This window comes from Polypterus senegalus, chromosome 2 (genome assembly GCF_016835505.1).
Source record: "Polypterus senegalus isolate Bchr_013 chromosome 2, ASM1683550v1, whole genome shotgun sequence".
Taxonomy (NCBI): Eukaryota; Metazoa; Chordata; class Cladistia; order Polypteriformes; family Polypteridae; genus Polypterus; species Polypterus senegalus.
Genome location: NC_053155.1, coordinates 47,265,221 through 47,277,395, shown reverse-complemented (window position 1 = coordinate 47,277,395; position 12,175 = coordinate 47,265,221).

Genomic DNA, 12,175 nt, shown 5'->3' with positions numbered 1-12,175 from the left:
GACAGAAGGATTTTCTCACTTCGGGACTACAGGCACAGTAATCAAGGCCATGTGTATAAAACACGCTCCTACATGTGAAGCTAAGATTTAACACTTCTTTTCTTCTTTGTATGTGATGCAAGGATTATCATTTGTTTACATCATAAGCAAGGCAAGGTCTAAAAGAAAAAAATGAAAATGAATTCCAGCTGGCCTCTTTAATGCTGCTACATGGCATTTCACTTCAAACTGTGTGGTAGCATCCGCCCCACTGAATGTTTGTCAACCCTTACAGTTTCTCTGTAATAAAAAAAATAATCTGGGCCAAAAACTCATTTCCAAAGTAATGCTAGCTATTGACACGTATCAAGGTCTGCTATCTATTAAAAATACATTTGATCAATTTTCTGATTGCATGTTTTTTATTACCTCAAAAGAAAAACATTTGTCTAAAACTGTATTGTCTGATTTGATCATTACACGAGAAGACGTTAGTGGGGGGCTGTGTGAAAATAATACTACTTAAAGTCTGGAGTGAAGCATGAAAATGTTGCCTGCTAGCATACCTTTCTTGAGGTGTTCTATTTATAATTTTTTGCTACTTAATAGAAAACAGAACGGGGTCCACCATTCGAATGATAAAAATTAGACAACTGGAATGTGTTAGTGTTTGATGTTATGTGATCAAACCCACCTGAAGTGCGATATCTAATACTGTACCCTTTTTTCTCAGCAAGAGAACACTTTCTGCTACCTTGTTAGCACCATAAAATGCAATCACTTTTTTTCTTAATCATTTTTGAAGTATTTTTCCCCTTTTCTTTAGCTTTTCACCCCCTGCCTAGTTTCTTAGGCATGTTGGATAGAGGCATCAAACCAGCATACTCTAGAACTGCTAACAACACTGATTATAAAAGGCAGAAGACAGAAAACCTGTCCCACCCTTTTTTTCCAAAGGATTTGAAATTATCCCTCATATTCTAAACTTGCCTATCAGTTCATGGTTACAGTGAGGTAGCTGAACAATCATGAGAATGGAGGCTTTGCTAGTCTATCTGGTTATCTTTGTTGTGCTGTGCACTTAAGTGCTATACAAAAAAATAGTGGGAATCTCTAGAGACAAGCTGATGTGCTAGCGACTTTTAGTTTTCTGGCTGGCATGAGCATTTAGACAAATGTAGTGGCTGAAAGGGCAAACTAAGGCATGGTGTTATTGATGGATTCATCACAGGAAACTGTAAAAAAGGAACAAGTAAATGTTTTGTGTTTCTGATAGAAATTGATACCTTTTTAATCAAGATACAATTAACTTGATTTGAAAATACAGTTCAGACAAGACATTACTACTGTTGCTAATGAGTATTACTGTTGAAAATTACTGAGTTTAATGTATTATTCAAATATGACTGCAATACTCCATTTTCAGCAGCCAAACTTTCAGGGTCCTAATTGACAACTCCCTTTATTTGTTATGTGAGAAACAAACAGCTTAATGGTCCTCAGTTGTCTTCTTCCTGATATACAGTACACACCAAATATCGGTGTCATCTGCAACAAAGAAAAGATGATTTTAAAAAAAGCCTTTTCTAAAATTGGAAAATTAAAACAAAAAAAAGATTAAAATGGGCAAAAGAGCACAGACATTGAAAGGAATAGGACTGGAAAACCATCACATTTTGTTATGTGACATGGCATGTATTACGGTCAGTATTCCATTAACTGTTATGTTGTATACTGTGCTGGTGCCGCCGCTCTGTATAATAAAGCAACATAATCACAATTGCATTTAAATATTAATATAAAGAAAAATTCAAGGAGGAAAATGGTGACACCAACACAGACAAGATGTGTTGATGTTTGTCTGCTGGGAGGTTTATTTCCTTAGAAACGTTTTCAAGCTGACATAAAGTTTGAGGCTGATGTGCTTTCACAAAGGAAACCACTTAGAATTAGAAAGAAAGAAAGAAAGAAAGAAAGAAAGAAAGAAAGAAAGAAAGAAAGAAAGAAAGAAAGAGTATTTCTATAACTATATAGCAAGAAGCCTGTGTGACCAGTCGCCATTCAGGGGGAGGATGCAGAAGTGGTGCAGAGCTTCAAATACCTGGGGCTTCACATAAACAAAAAATATATAAATATATTTAAAAACAAACAGATTTTTAAGTGCCATGATTTTATTCAAAAATGCACTAAAAAAAAAAAAAATTCTTGTACTAAGATTTTGTTGGTCATATGTGACTAAAAATAAAAAAAATGGGGCTTCCATAAAATAATTAATTTATTTAAATTAAAATGCATAGATTTGTTAAAATGAAATTTCTAAGCAGCTTAACTATGGAAAGAAAATGACACATCGTATAAAAGTTGACTAAAGTATGCAGGGTAATGGTTATGATGAGAGGAATTTTCAAAGTGTAAGAGTTATTTTTATTTTAATCATTTAAGGAATCTATAAAAATTAAAAACTGTCACATAGAAGTTGTGGCAGATGGCCAGAGGTCTTGAGAGGACCGGGGGAGAGGACATGTCAACAGCAGTACCTCTCTCGGAACACGAAAGGGCAGCCCCCCTGGATGGCATCCGGGCCAGTGGCCAATGACAGGGGGTGCCTGGACACCTTGGTCTGCAGCACTTCGGCCACACCTGGAAGTGCTGCCAGAAGAAGATCTGGGTTCCCATGTAGCACTTTCCCCATACCTGCTGGAAGATGACCGAGGAGCACCTGCAGCACTTTGGGGTGCAATATAAAAGAGGCCCCCTCACTCCATTCAAGGAGCTGGAGTTGGGAGGCAGAGGACAGAGCTTAAGGGAGAGGAGTGCAGGCGGCAAAAGAAAGAGAATAAACACAAAGGAAAGGAAGGAAAAGGAATGAGTTGTAGCTGATTGGTGATTGTACAGTGTTGTAAACGGAAGAAGATAAAGAATAAAAAGTGTGTGCTTTAGACTTGTGTGTCCTGTGTCTGTCTGGGTGCAGGCCGATTCTCCACAAAGTAATATGACAAAACTTCAATATCAATTAATCAAAATATTTTTTTAAATTAATTTGTCTACATCGGTCTTGAACCTTCAACCATTTGATTGAAAATCCAATACACTAACCACTTGACCAATACCTCTAATTTTTCATAAATATGTGTGTTTGCTAAAAGCTCTATATATTTGTCTAATTGCTTAAAGTATAATGTAAGGACATGAGAAATATTGCATTGCCACCAGAGAGCAGAATGCATGCAAAGTTTAAGGAAATCGATTTGGAAAAAGTGGGTAAAAAATTGATTGCAAAATTTGGCCCAGACAAACAGAGGAGGCAAGTTGAATAAAATCAAGTAATAATAATAACAAACTCCACTGGTCTGGTATCACAGTGGCGCTGTACAAGGAGAGCCAGAGGAGAACGTACTTGCTAAGGAGACTCAGTTCTTTTGACGTATGCAGCAAGCTGCTGGAAATGTTCAGTCAATCCATAGTAGCAAATGTGGCGTTCTACGCTGCAGTCTCCTGGGGAAGAAACTTGAACTCAAAAGATGCAGAATACCTGAACAACCTCATGAGGAAAATGCCTGCTCCTTCACAGGCCCAAACTTGGACACACTGAAAGCTATGGCAAAATTGAATGTCATCATTAAAAATCCCCCCTATTCCCTCCAGAAGTTGCTCTCTTGGAGCACTTTGAGCCACAGGATCATTATATCATAGTCCACTAAGAAGTCCCTCTGGGGGTCTTTTCTGCCCACTGCTATCAGGCAATTCAATGCTTCCTTCCCAAAATTCATTTTGAAACATCTGCACAATTTACATCTTTTGATTGATTGATTGATCAATTGATTGATTGGCTGGATTATTTGCCCTTTGAATCTACAGTATATCCTTGTTTTTTATGTGTCTGCTGCTATATGCAATTGAATTTCCCCACAGGATTAATAAAGTTTATCTAATCTAATCAAATCCAATCTAATCCAATAATCTCTGATTTATTGTAGAGGTCCTGTGAACTGGATGATGATTCAATCCATTAAGCACATCTTTGAGGGCCCAGGAAAAACCTGGAAAGATTTGTTAAGTCCACACAGATTTTGACTTCAAATATAGTCTCTCCTTCAGCTGTGAAGCTGCAAGGCCACACTAACTGTGCTGCAAATCACAGAATCCATCTCTCCATTTTCCTAACCTACTTGTTTAGTGTATAGTATGGTGTGCACCCAGAACACAGCAACGATCACTTAAAAGATACATTGGCACAATTTGTTACACTGGACCAACCACAAATCATTAATTAAACTCACATACACATCTCTACAGAAGTCTTTCACAGACACATATGGTATATGCACACTTCAAAAGGAAAGACAAGTGATGAAATTTGACCCGTGAGAAAGCAGTGCTCACTACAATGCCTTGTTGAACAATAGATATGAAATCTTCAGTATAGCCAGCCACCACTAGATCACACTCTTTGCCAATAATCTTATTTGTGACCAACTGTTGAGAATTCCTACTATGAATGACTTCCCTACAAAGAGGAGTAATGAACACTGGTTTCCTTTACAGTTCCTCCTTTTATTGATAGAGTATACAGTTTCTATTGGTTTGTTAAACACACTAGCTGTCCCTATACAAAGTTTCATCTCAATTTGTGTTTTAGTGATCCCATAAAACATAAAAAGCAAATTCGCCAGAAACAGCATTAAAGGAGCACTTCGTCTGAGGCTAATTAAATGTTTAAAAGTGGGTGCTTATGTGTAACTACTCAGTTCACTAGAACACTGTTATGTACATGACAATAACAAAGAACACATTGGGAGCTGTCCTTGTTCATATATGGTTAATATAAGGATGTTACAATGTTGTTACTGTTGAAAATATGGATTTAATTTCATCACATGAGAAGAATCAGGCTCTAAAAATGATAACATTACACATTTCTAATATGCTGTCATTAGAATATGAAACAACTTTAACCAATTACCCTGAATTAAACCCACATTGAACTACAGCTCTTAACACTTGCCAGACTGTGTATGGGAACCTGATATTTTGTTATATGACGAGAAGAAGGTTTTTTTTATTAATGCAGAATAATTTATAAAAATTGCAAACTTTCTAATCACTGTAGGTTTTTTCTTCGAGATAAACCAAGAATTTGAGAATTCTGCTAATCTACTGCAGTATATGATCACTGGTAAAATCACAATATGGAAGGCTTTTTTATGCATGGAAATTATTTAGAAATGATTCAATACAAAGCATACTGGTACCACTTTTGAATAAATCAAATGCTTTCAGTTGCCAGAACTAGTGAAATTAGCTTTACTGGCCTTCACGCGATGAAAGGCTTTCAGAAACCCTGCATGATGATTTAATCTTCAGACAGGAAAACCGCAGTACGGCAGGGAAAGCTGTACCTGCTTAACTGGTTATTTAAATGACATTGTGTAAGGAAAGTTTAGAATACATTATAGTCCTTACCTTAAAGAATGTACTGTAAATTCACACTGTTAAGGTTTAGGTTTATGACTTTATCCATTTTTTGGATGAAATGTAAAACCAAGGGCCTGACTCTGTGTGGTTATAAAAGATCCCTGAACAAACAGGACTTAGTCATTCTGGTCCCCTAATCTTTCCCTGTCTCTAATAGGCTATCTATCTCTCTCTCTCTCTTACTCCTTCACCACCTAACAGCTAATGTGTGGTGAGCATACAGGTAGATGGTACACATTGTTGAACCTCCCCACTCACTATGTAAATTTCTTTGAGTAGTGATAAAAGCGTTAAATAAATGTAAAGAAATATTATTATCATTAGAGTTTAATTTGAGTTCTGAAGTCTACATTTATATTTTACAAATGATAGGAAGAGACCTGAGACGGCTTTAATAATGAACCTGACTACTTGAAATTGCATTGTATGCCATGTTATGTTAATAATCCTATTGTTTACTAGTCCAGATGTAATTATTGACTTCTGAAATTCACATTTTGATTATTCAGAAATAATTACAGATATCTCTGATATGAATTAGGAGGATCAGAACTGAATAAAAGGCTATATGGTGTCCCAGTGGTTAGGGCTGCTGCCTCCTATGTTTGAATTTAGCTCAGTGTTGCTGTCTCTGCAGAGGCTGTACCTTCTCCCCATGTTTCCATGGGTTTTTCTCCAGGTATTTTGGATTTTCTTTCTATGTCCCAAAGAGTGCATGTTAAGTTAATCCTTTAAATTTTAAATTGGACTAGTGTGAGTCTGAATGTGTAGGTGAGTGGACCCTGTGATGACCAGTGTTGTGCAAGTTCACACCTCACAAGAACTAGCTCAAAGTTCAGTTCACACAGATTAAAATAAATAAATTCACCATTTCATTTTTGAACTAGTTCATGTTCAGTTCATTTTGTATTTTTTAAGGAGTGAGAATAAATGACCCATGAGTTTATTTTTTTCAATTTTGCATGCCTTATATTAGGTTATTGCAATGTTCTTGAATGAAATACAATAATTATAAAGACTTTTTTGTTTAAATACACTTTATTGAGTTATACCCAGCAACAAACATGTATAACCATATATGCTAATATCCTCCAGGTCAAAAAAGAAATTAAATAGATGCAAGTATACATATAAATTACTGCTCTATTTCCAATCCTGTGACAGAAATGGTGACTGTGGAACCAGCATGTAGGTGAACTAACCTATTATGTTGCCAGTCAAAATTCACATCACATATTGCATGTCCAACAGGGAAAAATATAAAGTGGCCTTGCTAAGTACAACATTTTTCTAAAAGCGAAAGCGGAGCTTCACCACGTGCTCATGTCAGTGGGGGTGCACCTTAAGCACAAGCAGGCAGACACAGACAGTGTCTATTTGATTTTACATTATTTTTTCCGAATACAAATAAATGGCAAATAATTTGTACAAAATAAATATTTGTAAAAATCCACTATTTGTGCTCATCTGAATACCATATTCAGATTTGGCTCCACCCCAACATTACAGGGTAAAGCAAAACGTTTAATCTGGACTTAAATCAGATCCAAAATGTCACATAAAACTGAACTAGCTCACGTTCAAGTTCTTCACTTGCAAATACATTACGTTAAGTTTACCGTTCTTAGAAAAATGAGCTTCTTCAATGAACATGCTCTTTTGAACTAGTTCATGCACAACACTGGTGATGGTGACTTATTTTTTAATTTTTTATGATACACTGCTGGTGTTAGCCTGATGCCTTTCATATTTGCTAAGGTGATTTTTACTTGTCTGGTTCTTGCAGTCAGAGTGAGGGCCAGGTTTTGCTTCATCGGGCTGTTTGGGGAAAGAAAACCCTTTTGGCTGCTTTGTAGACCATAATTTAGCACCACCCTAGTTAGGCTTAGAGTCAGGAATGGTTACGGTAATGTCACTTACTGTTTGGTTCTCATTTTATTACCAACTAATAGTGATGAGAGAACCCCACTGAATTTGTGTTGCGGTGAGTTTCTAAAAATGCAGAAATATTCGGGAATTTCAGCAAATATTCCGGTGAAGGAGAAACTGAACTACCTTGAAGTAGTGAATTATAATAGTGCATTGGTCTTTTAATTGTTTCCGAAGGCTAAGGAAAAGTCTACCAACTGTCCTGGACTGATTAACTACTGCTCCATCATGTCTCCCACCGACGTAAAACTATACTCTGATTCCTTCCTTTCTCTCTGCATCTCCTTAGCTCAACCACTAAGGCTACAGAAATGTGATGGAAGGAATTGGCGTCATATTCTAAGGAATGATTGTCCCTGTCACTACCCAATCAGCACCTAATGAAGAGCATAACATGCTTAATCAAGCAGATTGGGCAGCTCTGCAAAGTGTGAGGTGGAGTATGCATACAGCACACGTATGTACAAGTTCTGAGTGTCACGCGTGTCACACATCAGACAGGTAATGCAAATCAGGTAGTGTTGTATCCAGCACACATGGCTGCTACTGTGATATCACACTGAACATGGAAAGTGCCCTATGGAACTTGGAAAAAAGTCTGCCTAAGCTGGCTGCACTTTAAATTTTCAGGGAAAACTTTATGTATAAGGTCACCAGCAAGTCTGCTATCAAATACGTTTTGGTGAAGTTCGACAATCAACACTGCCAACTAATAGGGTACAGCAAAACAAAATAATTTCTTCATGCCAGCTAAGTCCTATCAATTCCAGGTAAGCATTTTGTTCTTGCCTGTTGACCTGTCAACTGGAGTAGAAGCCTTTTTTTGGTAAAAACTGAATTTAATAATTTATTGAATAGTTTCTGGCAATTATAGTCATAGGTATAGGCATAACAAATTATTAACCTTACTTAAAGAAACTACATTCTTTTTGACAAAGAAACCTACTTGTCATTCTTGATTGATGACATTGAGTTTTAGGTGATTTAGAACTCATTATGCTATAAAGGTGGGTAAATTAATTAGCTAATATAAAAATGACCATATATCATTAGACCATCACATTTTTGTGGATTTCCATTTGCCTTTCCAGTTTTTCAGATGGCTCACAGATATGCTGTTAAGCTAACTCTTGATGCTAAATTGTCCTGAACAGAAAAAAACATAAATAATTCTAGCAAATATTTGAAAAATAATCAGAAGGCCAGCGCAGAATTGACCCGAGTCTCAAACAAAATAAACCAGAAAACATTTTACACATATTAAAGGCATATTCAATGAACAGCTTAAAAAATTCAAATGAAAAATTAAAAACCTTAAAGACATTTTACCAGATATCACTTACTAACACAGCTGTTTCACTTTTTGAACGAGTCAGGGAGTCTAGGAGTGTGGCCCTAGATAAGTCTTATCTGGAAGTTAAAGCCATCTTACATTCCTCAGATCATTCACCGTGCTGAAGACTTGTTACTTTGAAAATCAGAGGAAGGTGGCTAGTGCCACTGACTGCAGCCAGTTCCTTAAACCTGTCTCTTTATTTACTATCCAACTATTTTCTCAATCCACTCTTTCCAGGACAATACAAATTTTTACATGTCAAGGTTGTCCACTCTAAATCTTTCTCAGTATTTACATGATTTTAATGGAATACTGACTCCTTATTTTTCTGTTATGCTTACTGACTGATAGAGATTCAAAGCATTTCTGCAAATCCTGCATTTGCTGAAAGGAAGGGGATAGCCCTAAAGCATTGGGTGCAAGGTAGACCACATGTATCTGCGTGAACATATAGTGCAAAAATATTACTGTTCGTTTATGTTGCGATTACCAATCATTCCCAAGCGTATAAGTCTCAAAAACTTCCAGAAATTGCCACTGGGAGGGATTTGCAATCAGACCCAGGCTGGTAATAAGGATAACCACAAAATGTTTATAAACAAAAAGTTACTTTTTTGAACGTTTTTTGAACAAAAACAAACTATGTGGAGCACAAAAGATAAAAAGGCATTGTCTGAATGGGCAACAATATTCCAAGGCAAATAAGTCCAAATCATAAATCCAAAAAATAGTCTAAATACAGAGTACAATAACCACATAAAATTACAAAACTACGTAACTAGCCACTGCCAAGCACATTCAAATGAACAGCAAGGAACATTGGGTTGCCTTAGCCAATACTGTATAGGGCTGAGGATAGTCCTCTGTAGTCTTGGGAGTTTGGCACCACCTCTTGGGGAACCACACACAAAACACTAGGAATGTAACCAAAGCATAAATACATAAGCAAAATCAGATAGACAGAATCATGTAAATGAACAGAAATGAAATTAATATAAACAGAAGAATCAAAAATGAGCAAAGATATAAAATATAGATTTGAACCCCAGCCAGGAAAAGAACCCTGGCTAAAATATAACAGTTCAAGAAGACTTAACATATTTATTTATGTGATGTTTTATTGTAGGAATAGTATAATTAATTAGATAAGATGCAGCTTTTAAGTAAATTAATCTTTGTAAAAGACTATTTGTATAAGTTTATAATGGAAAGCTAGTGCTATTTTAGGTTGTGTGTATTTAAATAGGAGTATAACAAGCATGTGCCTTTTTAGACAGAAACCATGGAGAAGGAAGAACATGACAACTGTCATAGGATAATAGTGTGTTTTTCAAGAAACAGAGGATATTGGGATGCAGGCAAATACTGTATATTGAAAATATAGGGAGATATGAACTTATAAAAGATAAAAACTGGTACTATTAGATTGTATATGTTGAAGCTCAGATAAATTAACCAGTATGTATATGTTTGTAAGAAATTATTAAATGGGTGCTTGGCACCTTGAATTCAACATGTTATTGTATTTAGCTAAAAGTATCTTCACTGACAAGTAACTAAATAGTTGTCCAATTTTGGCTGAAGCAACTATTGCTAAAATTTGCATGATCAGCCACTGAGGCTCTCTATAAAGGAACCGATTTGAAAGCATTTTTCAGAGAAATAACAAGAGAAGAAGTGAGAGCAAACATCACACCTGGCCTAAGTAGACAAAGACTACAGCAGCCCAAAGCCATTTAGACACCTGATGCAAAGCCTGCTTTGTGAGTCTGATTTGAATCATTCAGTTTGTATATTTTCATCCATTATTTTATCTAACATTTGTATGTATGCCTGTTTTTTCTGAGAAAATAAAATCTCACTTAAACACCAACAATCATCAGAGGGTTTCTACAGGATGTGAGATTGAGATACGTGTGCAGGTTCTGTAGGACACTAACCCAGGTCATAAGTTTTAAGAGGTTCAATAATATACGCTCATTTGGGAGCAAGGCAGCAAACTTGGAGCAGACAGTGGTCTGGCAGTTTTTAAGGTTACGCTAGTTTGTGAGCACATAATCACAGCCACAGCTTCCTCTTCTGCTAAAGGGACACAAAGAAAATAATATATTTTAGAAAGAAGTTTGATCCAAAACCCGGACACAGAGATATGAGTTGACATGTTTTATGGTTAACTGTATTGTGAGGAAAAAATGTCATGTAATGTCTGTTATTTGATTGGTAACCTATATGACAATGATAAATAATTATGAGTGACTATGACAAAATGAAAAAAAAAATGACATTGCATCAGTGATACAAAATATATTTATGTATGTTTTAAGGGACGGCCAGCAGCCCAAGAAATACAAGGATTGGGGCAGGCAGCTTCTTTAGGGCACTGCCTCCCCCAGAACACTAGATGGCAACTTTCCTGGGTTGCAGTGGTTGCATGGGACTTGGAGTTCTTTAACTCAGCCCTGTTGGGGGCTGTGGGTGCTGCCAGGGGGTGCGGCAAGGACTGAGGAGCCCTATTGCATGTGGTTTCCACCTAGCCTAAAAGTGCTGACAGACCACGTGGAAGGGATGTTGGGAAGCACTTCAGGGGTGGTTGAAATAAAAAGGGCTGTCTGCCTTACATTCATGAGCCAGAGTAGGGTGGAAAGTAGGAACCCCATGCCATAGGGATCCTCAGTCCTTGCCACACTCCCTAGCAGCATTCCCAGAGCCCAATAGGGCTGAGCCAACCAATATCAACTCCCTTATAGCCCAGTAGGACTGAGGAGTTGTTGCACCCCAGGGGAGGGAGGGCGTGCCAAATAGCAGTTTGGGGGAGATACCACCCTTCATAAGTCATCTCCCTCTGTCCTTCCATTATGGAGGCATCTCGGACGGGTAATGGCACTGCCCACCATCCGTCACAATGTACGTATTTACTGTATCTATATAGTGCAAAGTTGACTCACTCTCTCGCTCATTAACTCCAACAAAAACACTATTTCAAAAGTGCACAGAAAAGGAGAGCCCTGAGAGCGCCACCATGCTCCTAGCTTAATCGAAGTAGGCTAGGCACTTTTTATAACTTTTTAGTTAGTACATAAAAATTATTGGTGTTTTGGTAAATTATGTACATTATATTATATATCAAAAATGCCAACAGTCTCAAATTCTCGCCGATAAACATCTATACTAATAAAAGACAAAGCCATCACTGACTCACTCACTCACTCACTCAATCACTCACTCACTCACTCACTCACTCACTCACTCACTCACTCACTCACTCACTCACTCACTCACTCACTCACTCATTCACTCACTCACTCACTCATCACTAATTCTCCAACTTCCCGTGTAGGTAGAAGGCTGAAATTTGGCAGGCTCATTCCTTACAGCTTACTTACAAAAGTTGGGCAGGTTTCATTTTGAAATTCTACGCGTAATGGTCATAACTAGAAGCTATTTTTCTCCATTTAT